We start from the raw sequence: 17,448 nt of genomic DNA, 5'->3' as shown, positions 1-17,448 counted from the left end.
TTGTTGGTTCCATCACTCAAAATATTTTTTTTTATTTAGTATTTATTTAGTAAACAATTTATTCAAATACAAAACTGTTGGTTAATTTTGCGCCACCTTGTAAAGGGTTTTCCGATAACAGGTAATATATTGAACAGCCCGCTATTTTCGTAGATGTCACTTTTGCAGCTGTAACTTTTTGATATTTGATACTATGGTGAAAATTTGGCAGAGACGGTTCGTAAAACTCGAAAACTCGAACATTTTTGAGTCATCGGACCGCAGTACTGACATTGGTGAAAAAACTCGAGCTGTTGGGTCAAGTGAGAGATGTGAAAAATAAAACCCGTGCACGTCGCTCAAGAACAGCTGAAAATATTACTGTTGTAGCCGAAAGTGTTGAAGAAAACCCAGGTTTATCCATTCCTCGTCGTTCTTTGGAAGTAGGCATTCCACAAACGTCATTACACCGTATTTTGCTTAAAGATTTGGGTCTTAAGGCTTAGCACAAGAACTCAAGCCGGCCGATCATCATCAAAGTCGTGTCTTTGCTGATTGGGTCGTGGAATGCATTAAAATTATCCGGACTTCCATCTAAAGATTATCTTGAGTGATGAGGACCATTTCCACCTCGGTGGCTTCGTCAACAAGCAAAATTGTCAGATCTGGGGCTCAGAAAATCCAAGAGTTATTGTTGAAAAGCCTCTCTATCCTCAACGTGTGACTGTTTGGTGCGGTTTATGGTCCGGCGGAGTCATTGGCCTTACTTTTTCGAAAATGAAGCTGTAGCAACAGTTACGGTGAATGGATTGCGCTATCGAGCAATGAGTAACGATTTTTTATGGCCGGAATTGGATGGTATCGATCTGGGCAACGTTTATTTTCAACAAGACGGCGCTACGTGCCACACAAGCAACGAAACCATTGATGTTTTACGGGAATAACACCTCTTATTGGAAAACCCTTTATGTATCTCTAAAAATCATTTAGCAGTCATTTTGGTCTCCGTTTCATTTTATTAATAAATTTTGTCCTTAAAACTTCCCAGCAAATTTTGGCATAGAAAAATAATAATTGGCGCTATGAAGACTCAAGGAGGCTCTTGATGCCATATGGCAACAAAACAGCAAAAGGGTTAATTACCGCTTGGCGCTGAATTTCATTGAATTCACTGAGGTCATTAAGGTCACAAACCTCAATTTATTCTGATAGCATTTTTTTTTAATAAATTCAGAATTTTTGCCGTATTTTCCAATTAAAATAAACCCTCTGAGCAAATACATTCGATATGATCTACTTGAAGTTTTGCATGCGGTCATGCCATATGTATGTAAATTCAGTTAAACATTGCGGATTTATTTCTTATGTAAATTCTGTAAATTTACATAGCGCACACACAAATGAAGCCAGCCCATTAGTTTTATATGTATTGATTAAGTAAACATTTCAACGCTTATGTGCATATATTTTAAGATATTTTTGTGTTTTTGCAGGAGTTTCCCGCACTGCTGACCGTGTCTGTATCGGCTTATCGACGCTGTCATAAACGAAGAGCGGTAGTTGTTAACGCATTAAATGCGAAACACACCCGCACACGCATACACGCGCGCCGCCAGCACACATATGCTGAAAAATAAAACAAAAAGTACGCACAAGCATACTTTTGTGGCACTTTTACTGACTTTTACTGCTGCTCTTAAACTCAGCCGAGGGGCTTTACATATTTAACTAACCAACATAGCAACCGAGCAGACAGACACTCTCATTCATTCAGCACCTCGTAAAATAGCCTTAAGCGTTGGTGAAGGGTGGGCCAAGAAAATAGCTAGGCAACATAAGATATTATTGAGCTCAATGATAAACTAGAGAGTGAAGGGGAAGGTAGAGACCAAACAAGCATACAGCCACTCAGACAGCCAGTCAGTTACGCAGTCGGGCAGTCGGGCAGTCAGTTAGTCAGGCAGACAGTTACACAGTGAGCGGAGCTTGCACGCCAACTAAGTGGTCCATGCCAGCCCCTCGAGCATATCTAATTTGTGGTCGATGCGAGCTTGTACTTTGGTTTTTGCCTAAAATAACCTAAAAATAAGATAAAAGCCATCACAATGATGAGGCATAAAGATATCCCGAAAAGACAAAGCGAGCAAATCGGCAACGAGCTGCTACGTTGCTTTGCGATTCTGCTGCTGAAACTGGCAGAAACATAGACAAAAACAAACAAAGTGTTGGCTGAGGGTTTTATAGATTTATAGATTGAGTGCGCCGGTTGTGGGAGAGGTGTAACTAATGCGAGTAAGAGTAGGAAGCAATGGCATTTTTTTGCGTTATTGGCAGCGCGCATATTTAATTGAATCAACGCCGCGTACCCACAACGACATAAGTTGGTACACTGCTTTGACTTTCACTGGGTGAGCGCGCGTGCGAAGCATCAACACAGAACAACACCCAACTGTAAAAAAAGCATACACACACACACACACACACAAATACCAATACCAATACGAGATAACCATAGCTAACTATGTTCGAAGAAATCTCAATGATAGCAGGTCGGCCACAGTCACCACAGCTGCTTACTGGAGCTTATCTCAGCCGCTAAAACTGTCGCTACCACAGCTGGTCCTTATAAAGTGCCACATGCAGCAATTGAAAGTAATAAAGCCAAATAAATAAATGCCCGCATATATTCAGACACACACACACCTACATTTATCTTAAATGCTTGGCGTTTGGCGGAAAGGCAGCTGTTAGCTGTTAGCTGCAGGCTGTCGACTGTCGCTTGAGTTGCGTGCTGCAGGGCGCTACTGTAGTGCGCTGGACCACAGTGCCGAGTGTAAGAATTTATGCACTATATGTAGCTTTATGTGTAGCCAAAGTGACAGTGTGGAAAGTGTGTTGCCACAAAGTGAGTGCTTTCAAGTATACGCCATAGTGACCGCACGACCGAGTGACCGAGCGACACGGATGTGACGATGGCAATCAATTTGAATGCACCAAATTATTGAGAAAGTATCGCCCCAATTGATTAACTTCCACCACCACGCACACACATACAAACACACACACAAACACACACACACACACATACACACAAGTACGTACCACCAGTCACAGCAGTAATTCCATCAGCAGCAGCTGGAGTCGTTAACGGTCAGCTAAGGCGCATAAACGAGTACACACAAAAGCAATTGTATAAACAAATAAATAAAGTTCAAACGCACACTGGCATAATAAATAAAGTACGGGCATACATACAGTGGCGGAAGAACTAATAGAGACAAGCAAAATGTAAGTTAGGTTAGGTTTCGATGATTGCGAGTCTCCATGAGGAGGAAGAGGCGGGCACTACAAGCAAACTGTAGGTGAACTTAACATTTTTCGTTAAAAGTCTTTAATGAGCTTTGACTCGCGATGTATAGGTATATTGCATGGTGTCATAATGTATGGGGATTTGAAAACGATATTACGCTTCAATCGAAGTTCTTTAAGAGTTTTGTGTTTGGTGAATCCAGTTGTGCGTTACTGCTCTCCAAAATGGAGGTGAAAAGGGAAAATTCAATAGATTCTTCAATACCTCTACGACTCAGGTGCAAAGAGGCAGCAGACAATCATATACGTATTTGCTGCTCATGAACCCAAAAAGTAAATTGTAATACTATCATAAAGCCAATTATCTTGTAATGGAGTCCTTGCCTGGTGGAACTCACTGAATCTGTGCAGCGCTTTGAACCACTTCAACTCCAGCTCTCAACGCAATGCTAAATATGGTACCTGCCGGACTGAGAGGCTTAATCTCAACTGTGGGCATTCAAGTATCCTCAGAAAGTTTGAACTCATCTACCTGGTGACTGATCAATGTACACCGTCGCTCGGTATAAGAGAGACATTCTCCATTCAGACTCGATCAAGGAAAGAGTGGTTGGAGAGCAGCATTCAGACACAGGGCTTCGAAAACACACTGAACTCGAAAAAGAAAGGAGAACCAGTAAAAAAGTTTGTAGCAAGGATAGTAATAAAACTCCGAGACTTAGAACTGGAGCGCAAAGCGAATGTGACCGATATAGAATACGCAACAAATGCGTTGGCCAAAGAGGGAATTTGGAAACGAATCTGCTTTGGGGGTGACTGCATTCACGAACAAACGACAAGCACGAACGCGTAAGGTAAAGCCTCAATACGAACGCAAACTGTCGTCTAATATCGAGCCGATATTGCAACTTTCCGTTGCCCCATTGGTCGCTAAACAATGGAAGCTATCGATAGCCTATAACGTCAATACGCAATTAGGAGGGGAACCTGGACGTAGGTACCTGGTGTGTCTAAAAGACATAAACCCGGTTTCACCTTGATGAAATGCTTTTAACAATAGCAGGGTGGTATCAGCCGTGAGGGCAGGAATGTTATAGGGTTAGTGGAAACATGCCCCACATACCACTGGTGTGAGGGCTCCCTTGATGATGTTTCTCAAACTTTCGATTTTAACCTCCTCTGAACAAAAAACAAAAACAAAAATATTCTGGGCCTGGTAAATATATTCACGGATGGCTTAATGCTTGGTGGAACGTTTATTGGAGAAGTATTCTGCGAAGAGCTCACCATTAAACCCAAGTTCAGGCTATCGAGCCATTGCAGTGTATTCCAAGCGGAGTTAGCTGCAATTAAGGAAGCAGTTGATTGGTTGCTTATTTGTATGACAACAAGCAGGGAAGTAAACATCCACTGCGACAGCCAAGCGGCAAGGGCACGATGAACAGAAATTACTCGAAACAAGTCGAGGACTGCTTTGCTTTCCTTTCCACTGCATAGGAATTCTTTGGAATTAGCTTCATTTGCCTAGCTGGTGACAAAACCATTGCGGAAAACCGCCACACGGATGAGGTAGCTGGACAGATGATCCCTGAGGTGGTTTCCTTGTGAAATGAGAGAATCGGGGTCTCCTTGACTACTTCTAGGAAGACTTCACGTCAACTCAGCGAGCGCTGGGCAAGTAGACAAGCTTCTAAGGTCGCGAGACCCTTCTAGCCATTGATAGATCGCGCAATCGGAAACAGCCTCAGCTGTCGCATTTTATGGTTGCTCTTACTGGATAGAAATAAAAATGTTAACTACTCTCTTCACAAGACATTGACCTACTCACGCCATCAGACTAGAACTGGGGCACAACGTTTCGCGTTGTGGCTGTAACTCTCCAAGGGCGGCTGTACGGGCCTTCCCTTGCGTAGAGCTAGAAAAACGTTCGCGGTAAACCTCAGTTCAATAGATCAAGTTTAGTTAGCTCTTAGGATTGTCTTAAGGATAAAGCGAGTGAAAATGATTGAAATTAAAATGCGCACCATTCTCAATCAGGCAAGGCGAAGCTATCTTATAGCCATAAGTAATCGAGAGCGCAGTGAGAGAAGGCTATTCGGAGTTTGAAGGACTACGTAAAGAAGCACTTGACTTCACTTGAAGGTTTCTAATTCACGTCGAAGCTTGATGGATTCAGCCGCAAGAGCTTAGGCGCTTACTAGTTATATTGTCACATTCTTCTTCTTCTTGATTGGCGCTATAATCGTTCACGCGATTCTGCCCAAGTTAAGCAAAGTGCAGTAAATGAAACCAAGACTTTCTCCACCTTCCTCTTCCTCTGCTACTATCAGTTGGTACCGCTTCGAATACTTTCAGAGCCAGAGTGTTTTCCTCCATTCCGACAAAATGACTCGGCGAACGAAGCCGCTGGATCATTATTCGCTGCGCTATGTCTATGTCGTCGTAAAACTCATACAGCTCATTGCTCCATCGCCTACGATACTCGCCGTCGCCAAAGTGCCAAGGTCAAAAAATCTTCCAAAAATATTGTCACATTGTGCGCGACTTACTGGCAATAGTTCTGAGTGAAATTTTCACTGTGTGCGTAAATTATCAAACATTTTTTTGCTATAGTATTCGCCTCTCGGCGAAAATCGCATAGAGCTTTACTGTCTTAAAAAAGTTTCTCATAATATTATCATCTTGACACGAAAAACATCATTCCAAATCATCAATTCGGTTTTCGAAAAAAACACTCAACTATCCAACAAATACATCGAGTTACACAAAAAATAATTTCAGACATGGAAAATAAACGATATTGCGTTGCTGTATTTTTGAACGTCGCAAAAGCTTTTGACAAAGTTTGGCACAAAAGCCTCTTGCATAAAATTAGGACAATATTACCACTGGACTATTATTTAATTATCAAGAGCTACCTTACTGACTGATGCTTCTACATTAAATACAATGACAAATACTCACATATACATCCAATAACAGCAGGAGTTCCTCAAGGCAGCGTTCTAGGACCACTGCTATATGTCTTATTTACCTCTGATATACCACTCCCAGACGACACTAATTCCACTACAGCAACATTCGCAGACGACACAATTTTATTGTCATCTGACAAAAACCTCTCAACCGCAACAACAAAATTACAGATGTACACCAACAATGTAAAGAAGTGGTTTGACAAATGGAGTTTAAAAGTAAACGAGGACAAATCTGTACAAGTAATAAATAAAATGTTTTGAATAAAACACAAACGGTTTGACTTTTTTAACTAATTTTTTTTTTATTATCGAGTTTGAACATATACATTTAAGTATGAAATTCGATTTCTTTTGCATGACCACCGCGTGTACGTTTTACGAAGTCCAATCGTTGAACCCAATTTTCGACCACTCTTTTGCATAAATCGGCCGAAATTTCAGCAATTTCGCGTTCAATATTGGCTCTGAGCTCACAAATCGTCGCCGGCTTGTTACTGTAGACCAATGACTTCACATAACCCCAAAGAAAATAGTCTAGAGGCGTCAAATCACAAGAGCGCGGCGGCCATTCGACCGGTCCATTTCTGGAAATAATGCGCTCATCGAACTTGCTCTTCAACAAATCAATTGTAGCGTGTGCTGTGTGGCTTGTGGCCACGTCCTGTTGAAACCACATGTCGTCTAAGTCCATACCATTCAATTGCGGCCAAAAATAATCGTTTATCATGTCGCGGTATCGATTTCCATTCACAGTAACGTGGCGATCGTTCTCGTCAACGAAAAAATATGGGCCAATTACGCCGCCGGCATGTAAACCGCACCAAACAGTGATTTTTTCGGGATGCAACGGTGCCTTATGAATCACATGTGGATTGCTTTCTGCCCAGTAACGCATATTTTGCTTGTTGACAAAGCCAATGAGCCAAAAGTGAGCTTCATCACTGAAGATGATTTTTTGGCCGTAATGCTCTTAAAGTAGCAGCAACAGAACGATTATTTTCATAAAAAATTTGCACGATTTGCAATCGTTGCTCAAGTGTGTAGCGTTCCATGATGAAATGTATACTAATGAAGTTTACAAATGACAAGCGAAAAAAAAAAATATTGCGTCGTTCGCCCTCCCTATCGGAAAAAAGTTGAAGCGCACTTATTGAAAAACGCTATATTTACGACAAGAACAGAGATTGCTGCTAGCCCGATTAAGCTCATCAATAAAAATATACAAATTGAAACATCTGCAAAATATCTTGGAATCCATCTGGATTCAAAATTAACTTGGAAGTATCATATCAAAAAGAAAATAAAACAAATTAAGGAAAAATTTCGACAATTGCATTGGCTAATAGGCAGAAATTCTAAGCTCAATATTTCCAACAAACTTTTAGTATACAAGGGGGTCATTAAACCAATCTGGACCTACGGACTTCAAATGTGGGGAACAGCAAAAAGAACTCACATAAACAAAGTACAGCGACAACAATCAAAAATCTTACGTATAATAACAATGTCCGACAGGTACTCAAAAAATGATGACATCCATACTACGTTCAATATACCATTAATCGACGAAGAAATAAAAGCGATATCAACAAGGTATTTTAACGAAATAAACCAGCACAAAAATAGAGAAGTCAATACACTCTCACAACTTGAAAGAAGAACTTTACGACGCCTGAAGAGAAACCGGCCAATTGACCTATTAAATTAAATATTAATTCTCGTATGCTAAAATAACTGTTCTATATAAAATGTAATTGTTTTCCTAAAATGTAATCGCTCTATTCGTCTTGGCACTGGCCATGATGAAATATATAATATATATAATGAAATATATTATATTTAATAATTTTCGTAACTAATTGTTAAAAAATGTACTAAATGTCAGTAAGACAGATGTATGATTAATGTAGGAAAAACAAAATAAATAAAAAATAATAGTATTATCTACCATACAAATCTGGCATAAAACTTGACCCAATCAAAGCTCGACGAACACACCTTCCAAAGATGTGTACGCCAATCTTATTATCATCAAATGTGATCAGTTTTTCCCAAATTCAATTAAACTTAATTGTGCAAATTTAGTTACTAAAAACTAGTTCGTATAACAAAATAGCAATCATCCCACTCGCTCAGGTTTTATCTCTATGAAAGGGCTTCTCTAGCAAGAATATGTATAGTATGTATGTATGTGTATGTACATCCAGCTTGTACTTTAGCAATTCATTCATTGCGTACGCAGAAATATTTCAACATCTCACTTAGTCCTGGAGGAAGTAAGTAAACTCGCTTGTGTAAACTCCTCCGTATGTGGTTATGTATGTATGTATATATGTGTATGAGTGTGTATGTGTGTGAATACTTCGTTACATGCGCTCGTACGTGCTTGCTAACAACTACACCACATATGTAACCAGGCGTGTGTGAGTGTTCATACAGGAAAGGCGGAAGGAAACCCAACCGGCAGACAGCAATGAAGAAATAACGAACAGGATAGCCGTAAAAGAGAGGAAAAATCGCACACAAATGGCGAACGGAAAGCTGCGGCACAATCAGCATTACACTATCCTATTCTATGCACTGCTACTATTTACGCTGTCCACGCTGGTTCCTTTTTTTGTTGTGTTTTCGTTGGTATCGCCACCGTTCGTGCAAGTCCAACTCCTTCTACTCCCGTTGATCCTGTAAGTGATGCTGATCCCAACTGTAATATAATTCTATATTAGTTATGCGGATGTGTTGCTACAGTGTTCAGTATGGGCTCAGAAGTTGTGGCACACAGCGTCAGAGTTTTCTAATAAAAGCAGAATTGGAAGCAAAATGAATGCTCACTCCTTGTTCTGTGTGCATCCCGTTAACTTTAATAAAGTTTGTTGATATTTTTTGTTTGTCCCAAAACTTCATCTCGATGTTGTAAACTATTCGACAAATTGCTTTAGGGTTTTCTATATATGAAAAACGTACCTTAAAAATATCACGACACCAATAAGTTTGCGTTTTGAGTCTGGTAATGGCAACTACTTTAAATGAAATAAACAAATTTGGGTTACAAACGAAAAAAAATGTTTGTTGAAAATTGGTGATTCATGCCCGAAGGTTCCGAATGCCCGGGAATACCGAATAGTAGTTACGCACCAACCCTTTCGGCTACGGCGGCCGCCAACATGAAGTTATAGTTAAAATAAGAAAATAGATATTTTTTGATTTCCTTTGGTCTTAAAAACTGCATCTAGAAGCCACGCAATTTCATTGCGATATATTTGAGACCAGCGACCTCGTGGAAGTTTCAAGCGTGTTTCAATTACAGTTTTTCTTTACTTACAATCTTATTATTTATAGTGCTATCAATAAACAATAATTTTTCAAGTACGCTTACCGCCAATGTCGAGCCCCCACTGGGCTTAACTATAGATACTTTGTTTTTATCCTCTAACTACTTAGTGAGCTGGGTTTTCTTGTCAAATATTCAAATCTGTTACCGTTGCTCAACATGACATTTTTGCGGAAGGCACTACCATGAGTTAATACTTTTTTGTAAAATCATGCCATGAATTTTGGATAATTTTTAACAATAATAACTTCTTCATCAAAACATTCCAAGGAAACCATCACCATACCCTTTAGCACTTCTGTGATGCCCTGCTGGAAGATTGATTCTTTCTAACGACTAATTTGTACCTTAGCGATTTACTAATTACGTATTTGAACAAATTGTAAAGACACTTCCTTTCACACTTTGACTAGCCTAAATCGTTCCTGTTCGTGTATAAAAATAACGTCATGCCACTTTTCGGCATGGACATTCATCCAGTAATGTTACAATCCCACACCTTCAAAGTTTTTCATCCGTCCGAGATGCTATGTGAACTCGTTCCATGCCAGGCCGCGCGATTTCATTTTTGCATTTTAAGAGCATCGCCAGGTGATACGCGGTCTGCCAATTCCTCGCCCAGATTGCTGAAAAGGATTCCAACTCTGGACCTGTTTAGCAACGTTATCGCCGCTCTTTCTTAGCGTGGGGTCGATCTACTACCATTCCCTTTGTCGTATTTCCATTGATTCGTTCACCTGTAAGGTTTTCTCAACAAATCGGCATTGGTTATTGTTCGCGGCCAAAAGATTCTCAGTCTACAGAGTAGATAAATTGAAATACCTCTTCATATAAAACCATTTCCCGTTCGGAGTCTGCTTAGGGGCCATGAGAACTATCCAAAATCAGAGGAAGCTACTATGCAAGCACTCTCTTTCCATATGAAAGAAAAACTTAAACCAGGAGATTTTACAGGACACCTGAACAGGGTTCAACATGCAGTATGCATAACCCAAGCGAATGACCACACAGAACCCGTACTCAATATAAAGAGATAAAAGGTTAACTTCCCGTACAGGAAGAAGTGGAACACTAACCCAACATGGCTAAATGATGACTCACAAAAATGGTACACAGATAGTTCCAAAACGCTCCAAGGAGTAGGAGCAGTATAGTGGGGCCTAGAACATGCAAATCCCTAACAATAAGTACAGATTCCACGATTTTCCATGCGGAGCTCTTCGCTATAATGGAAACAGTAGAAATCATATCCAAAAGAATGTTTGAGAACGTAAAAATTAAAATAATTTCGGACAGCCAATCGGTTCTCAAACCTTTGCATAGCTTCACATTCAAGTCTAAAGTCCTAATAGAGTGTAACAATGCACTCAACAAACTGGCCACTCATAATCAGGTCTCACTGATTTGGGTACCAGATCATGAGGAGCACGAAGGAAACGAGAAGGCAGACTTTTATGCCAAAAAAATGAGCAGAAGGGTTATTTATTAGACCAACCCCATTTTTCGGCTTTAACAAAAATAATATAAAACAGGAAACCACAAAATGGATCCAAACTAAAATTAGAGAACACTGGAATAGCACAAGCGGCCTTAATCACTCCAAAAAGTTTTTAAACTTCAATGCCAACAGAGCAATATCTGCTCTAACCCTAGATTAAAAGGGCCTCAGACTACTCTGTGGAGCACTTACAGGTCACTTTGCTTGTAATAAACACTTTAACACAATAGGGTTATCTAGTACAAGATCATGCAGGTTCTGTTGTGATGAAGGGGAGTCTGTGGAACACTTAATAACCAACTGTGAGGCATTAGGCCGTAGGAGACACAGAATTCTGGGCTCGTATCTACTAGAGGAGGAAGACCTACAATTGCTCCCTCCTAAGGAGCTGGTCCGATTCCTCGGTATACTAAATAGTTATAATTAAGAAATTGGGGGCACACTATAGATCATTCTGGTCGCAATGCATAAAGGCCTTAGCCTAACCCGTACAACCATTACCATATTATTACATCAACTTTTGGCATGAGTAGCATCGGTAGCATCGTTGGCATCATTCTCAGTTTCTCTCGGTTGTTGTTTTGAGAGCCTTTCTAAGAAGTTTGCTTCCTCACCCCAAGGCAACTGAAGCTTCTTATTACATCAGAGAAAGGAGTGATAAACACGTACAGGGATGAGAAACAAAGTATTCTAAAAACATAATATAAGCAAGAAATAAAACTTCCGCATTTTCTGTGACTCTCCCACTCTTTCTCAATACATCTAAGCCATCACACCTAATTCTAGTGCACCCAAAGTTACATAATTATTGTAAAATTCTGTAGGTAAACAAATGCCTTTTCGTCAAGTGATTGCCTTCTAGTAGATATATCCTGTTTAAAGAGTTTTCCGCTCACCTCAGAAGCTCCTTCTACCAACACAGAACGAAGTGCGAATAATGCGCGCCTTACTTCCGTCCAGCAGTTATTTGGTGATTATCTATCACAAACTTGAACTGATTTACGAAAGTTTCAAATAATACTTACAAATATATACATACTTACATACATATGGACATATGTATAAGCAAACACTATTTCTTGTGCACCCTCATCACACTGTGCACACACAAGAAATATGAACACCAAATCGTGGGTGTACGAGTATAAGAAATTGCAATGAAGCGCCAAATACCAAAAAGACTTCGTCGAAAAGACGCTTATCTTAAATAGCCATACATTCGTGCGGATATTTCAATAAATGGTAGCTACTGTTGCGCCAATGATTGCTTCAATAGCTGTTGTTGTTGCTACAAGTATTTCTATTGCTTTTGCCCCCATCGCTGTCTAAGCAAAGCCATTTTCTCCTATTGGAAGCCCACTTTTGACCATTTTCACTATGCAAATTATCTATCTGTGTATCCATAAGATTAATAATACACCACGACTTTACTTTATAACGGCAACTGGCCGCTCAAGCATACGAACGGCTGACTGGTTTTGCCATCCCTAAACGTCGTCGTTGTTGCCGCTGCTGCTGCTGCTGCCGCTGTGGGAGTTCATTGGGGGCTTCGACAGTATTTTTGTGTCACTTGCCGAATTTTCTTGATATTTTCCTCACGTTTCTTAGACACTTTTTAGTGATTTTTCAAGACTTTCATTTGCATTTAAACGTTTTTGTATGCCTCATGTAGTCATTCCGTTTTCACTGATTTGCGTTTAACTGTTACAAAGTTGGGTATTTACGATGTCGAGTTTTTTATGGTTTTTATTTTTCTGTTTTTGTCACTCCCTCTACAGCAGCAGTTTTCCGTACACTTTCTTCCCCACCGACACCCCAATAAGCACTAAAGCTTACGTTGCGTTACATTTCCAAAAAAACCTACAATAAATCCTGTCGACCCGGCGTCGCAATGCTATGAGGTAGTATAGTTGAAGCGAAGCAGCCGGGGGTGACGGTGACTGTGGAAAAGTATGTACAAAGTTGTGTGACGATAGAGTGTGTATCTGCTCCGCGGCACGAGTCGGTGGCAGTAGCGGTGACTTGTATGAGTATCTACGCAACAATGCGCTACGAAGAGGCGGCGAGTTACAAGCGGCTCCACTCGGCTCGGCACGACGCACGTCAGAGTGGCGGTGGCAGCATTGCGTTACACTACGTAGGCTATGGAGTAGCTGCTGACTGCTGTGTGGAGCTATGCCGTTGCACAAACGTGAATATAATGATGGTATGATTTTGCAGTGACTGAGCTGACGACGACAAAGCGACATACACATTAGCACTTAAATTCCGATACATTTTTGTGAAGCTGCGGCTGTGGCTGCTGGTTGCTGGTTGCTGGCTGCTGGCTGCTGACTTTGCTGTGGCACAAACTTTTTGTGTTGCATGCTCGGAATATGTGGCAAAAATGTTTTCATTATTAAACAACAAATATACCTACACTTACATACATATGCTATTGCTGCTGCTAATTTTTTCTTTTTATTTCGTTTTTTCTTTTTATTTCGTTTTTTCTTTTTTATTTCATTTTTTCTGTTCACTTATTTGATTTAATATTGTCCCCACTCCTCATCTACAACATATGCTACTCCAACGACGTTGAGTAGGATGCTTCGCATCCGCTTCTAGTTTTGCTGCCGCTTCCAATATTACTCGTAAATCACTTTTTATGCTGATTAGTTCGGGAAATAGGCAACAGCTTGGCGTTCGAACATTTTGCCTAGACCAACGATTAAATGCTTGGTTTGCGCTGTCTATGCCGACAGGGAACAGAAATTAAATGCGGTTGGCTGGCTATGCACGAGCGCTGCGCGGAAGGACCGCATAGCTGGCGACTCACTGCTAGTGCGCTGCTTCAACGCATCCGCAAAATGCCAAATTACCGAAATGCCAGCAAATTCATTCATCCTGACATAAACAGTCAGGGCAAGCATGCATTTAAACATATGATGGTGTTTGTGCGTCACACACAAGCTCGAGACACTCTACATACCAGCGTAAAGCACGTAACGCGCTCTCAACAACATCGAGCATACACATGCTCTCGTACTATGCGCCTTCCATACGTGATGATTACATGTAATTAATTTACTGCGGCATCAGCGTAATTGAAATTATAATTACAGACTCACACAGACTGTCACACATACATACATATTTGTGGTGCGTATGTATTTCTAATATTATAGAAGAGACAGAGATGCACCTAACGTAGTTAGATAGCGTTGGAAGCGACAGTGGAGCAAGGTTCATTGAAAGTGACTGTGTAACATGTAAATTTAGGAAGCGTGCTATGAGAACATCTACCAAGCAGAACAGGTGTATTAAATTACGTAGCTAGTTAGGCATCCACCCGCGTGAGGTATGGGGGTGAGAAGGTCAGCTAAATTGATACTCACCACATTGCGGCATATTCAATCACAGCTAACAGGCAGTCCAAGAGGATGGCGGCGAGGCGAACAGCTTGCCGCACGCAGCCAACAGAGGCACGAAAACGTACCGCGAGCGCGCGCAGAGACACACGCACACACAAACCCGCTACCGAGCCACCCGTGCGTTAACGTGCAAAGTATGATATTTATGCGTTTGCCCAGAAGTGCATAAAGTTCCGACTTGATTCTAGTTCACTTGTTTTTTGTTTGAATTGTTTATTGTCAAAAATAGCACTCGCAGTGCGCTTTAGTGGCATAAAGGATGCGCCGCGTGTGCACTATGCCGCTATGAACACTGAAAATGAATTTAGTCTTCAAAAAGGCAACAGGAGCTGGTGCACCAACACTAACACACCACAAGCAATCACTTAAGCAAGTTAGACACTTTTTTCGTGAGTGCGAGTGCAAATGGCACTTAAATTGATACAATTCTGCAGCGGTCATTGGAGCACTGAGGACTGAGCACTATGTCAACCGAGCGCGAATGCAATAAGCTCACGTGCACACACACACACACATACATTCATATGCATGTACAAACGTGCACTGAGTGTATGTCCGAATGTGCATATGTATGCATATAACTGAGTAAAGTAAATCGGTCGCCGTTGTTTAGTCGGTCAGCGTACGCAAGGGACACATACATACGAATATGTGGGCATACCAAAAAAATGTGCATACGTATGTATGTATGTGTCAACGAGGATGGACACACGTTGGTGACGTTGCTAATAGCCGGGTCGCTGACTTGTATTCATTAGGCTGGCGACAAAGTTGCTGTGTACTGCAGTTGGACAAAAAATATTCTACGGTGACATAGAATACGCGCGCACAGGGAACTCACTTGATTCTGGCTTTGATTACTTTATTTATACCTACATTTTTTTATGTCACCGGGTAACACAATAATGCACTGCAGCTTAAAAGCTTGCGAATACAAAAGACCACTTGTAATGCGGTAAACGGTTACAGCGCCAGGCGAGTAGCTACCTAGCTGTGGTTCAGCACTACAAACTGGGTACCTGTTTTTATTTCATTTTAGTTATTTTTTTTATTTTATTTCATTTTGTTTGGTTTTCTTGTTACAAAATAGTTGTAAGATTACAATGGAGATGTTGCACGGCTTTTAAGTTGGTCCGTACACACTCGCACACATGAGTACGCACATTTACCGCACCAAAAAATAAAAAAAAAATTCAATCTAAAACACTCCAACACTGAACACAGTTTTTATCAAAAAACCGACCGACGGTAATGTGTGCGCGACACAAACCCACCAACGTAACAGGAAGCACATATGTAAAGTGCAAAGTCGCGAGCAAACTGATTTTCCAATTTTACATTGCATTGCGATAGACACACAGATGGTGGCAGCAGCCTGGTGAACTAGCAGCAGCAGCAGTAGCAGCAGAGCAGCATCGGCAGAACCGGCGGCGAATCTTAGCTATTCGGCCGCGTTCGTAGCACCGGCAGCAGTAAGTCACAGAGCCCCACTACACAGCATCCAGTGAGCGTAATACAACACACACACGCACACGCACTATCAACCTGAGGAATACTGAAAGCACGAAAGTCGCGCGTAGATAGACGCGCTTCTAATAAAACTTTGGCATCGGCGACGAGTGAAAGGCATGGCAAAGTGTACGCGCTGCTGCTTAGGCGCTCATTGGAATTTCACATTCCATATTCATTTCGCAGCAGCAATGAGTGCAGAGAGTGAGAGAGCGAGCGAGAGAGTTTGCAAAAAAGAGGTGGTGGGCGAACGGGCGCAAACGCACAAAATGGCTCACAATTTTTGCACAACAAATCTTTCCAGGCAAGTAGCCAGCGCACTCGGCAAGAGCTAGACAAGAAAGCAACAATTAGCAGCAGACGCGACGCTGTGTAAGTGTTCAGACGCGCGCACACAATTACAACAGAGATGTACGTCATCTTGTTCTTACTTTCGCGTGCAATTCCCAATGCGCACTGAGCAATGAAAGTACTGGCGCTGGCGTTCTCACGAGCTAGCAGCCTAGATAAACTGGAAATTTTTGAGCAATCGAAAAGTGAGCACACACATATCAGCGCCGTAGAAGTAAGAGAGAAAGAGCGCGCGCATTTCAAATTTTAAATAGCGAAAGCAGGCCTACTGCCCGAATAGTTACATTAAATATTTTGCTCCTTTGGAAGAAAAGTGTTGACGTTTAGCATTCATTTGTTTGCTCGTTTGTTGACTGTGGCTATGGCTGCATGTTGTTGACGCGTCTGTAAGTGGGCCACTTTTTTTGCGGCGCTAGCAAAAGCCACAGGCAGCTCATACCTATCTCTATCAGTCTCTATACAAACTGCTGCTACAGCTGCTGGTTCTTCTGCTTTACCTGCTGCTGCCGCTATTGCTGGTGCTGCCTGCTGCTGCTTCTAAAACGTTGTTCTTATTTTTACACCTACATAAATATTTCTTTTTCCTTCTTTATTTATTGCAATAACAAAAAATGTTACATTCCCCATCGATGCTGTGCACTACAACGAAAGGTGATTAACCCTTGTTTGCCTGCTGTGAAAAATGATGGCTGAATAAACCGGAAATTCCGGTCACCGGGTAGTTGATGATAACGGTAACAAAACATCTGTATAATTACGCTTGGTCAAGTTGTGTCATAAGTGAAAAAAGTGAATTCAAAAGAATAGAAGCCCAGCAGACTGATTGTCTCCTGTGGGAGTCTGAGCAAAACTGGACACTATTGTTGTGTTTTATTTAATGCTTGGTTAATTGTGCGATGTTTGTACAAGAAAAGGAGTACAACTACACTGTAGAAAATTTATGAGCTCATTACAATTTTGATAAGCAAGTAATTACGGTTTTCGCAAATATTTATATACTGGCAAATTAAATGGAAGGTAAAGGCGGTCGTCGTGTGTGACTACCATTCAGAAGTGCGTAGGTTCGAATTTCCGATCATG

The 17,448-nt window shown here is 41.2% G+C and overlaps 1 protein-coding gene across 4 annotated transcripts in view; it reads right to left on the bottom strand.

Annotated features, from left to right (window-relative positions):
* Positions 1–15,832, bottom strand: part of LOC128863195 (uncharacterized) — a 66,853-nt gene extending 51,021 nt beyond the window's left edge. The window contains exons 1-2 of one of the 4 annotated variants that reach the window (XM_054102214.1): positions 15,350–15,832; positions 14,473–14,800 (exon numbers count right to left, since the gene is read on the bottom strand). The gene's annotated coding sequence lies outside the window, so the exon portion shown is untranslated. Of the gene's footprint in view, positions 1–13,520; positions 14,419–14,472; positions 14,801–15,349 lie in introns of those variants that run through there. The other 3 variants (XM_054102213.1, XM_054102215.1, XM_054102216.1) reach the window with 3 other exon arrangements.
* Positions 15,833–17,448: the final 1,616 nt, after the last annotated feature.

The sequence above is a fragment of the Anastrepha ludens genome, chromosome 5, assembly GCF_028408465.1.
Source record: "Anastrepha ludens isolate Willacy chromosome 5, idAnaLude1.1, whole genome shotgun sequence".
NCBI lineage: Eukaryota > Metazoa > Arthropoda > Insecta > Diptera > Tephritidae > Anastrepha > Anastrepha ludens.
Note: the sequence above shows the minus strand (reverse complement) of the source record. Positions and strands in the feature narration are given on the sequence as shown.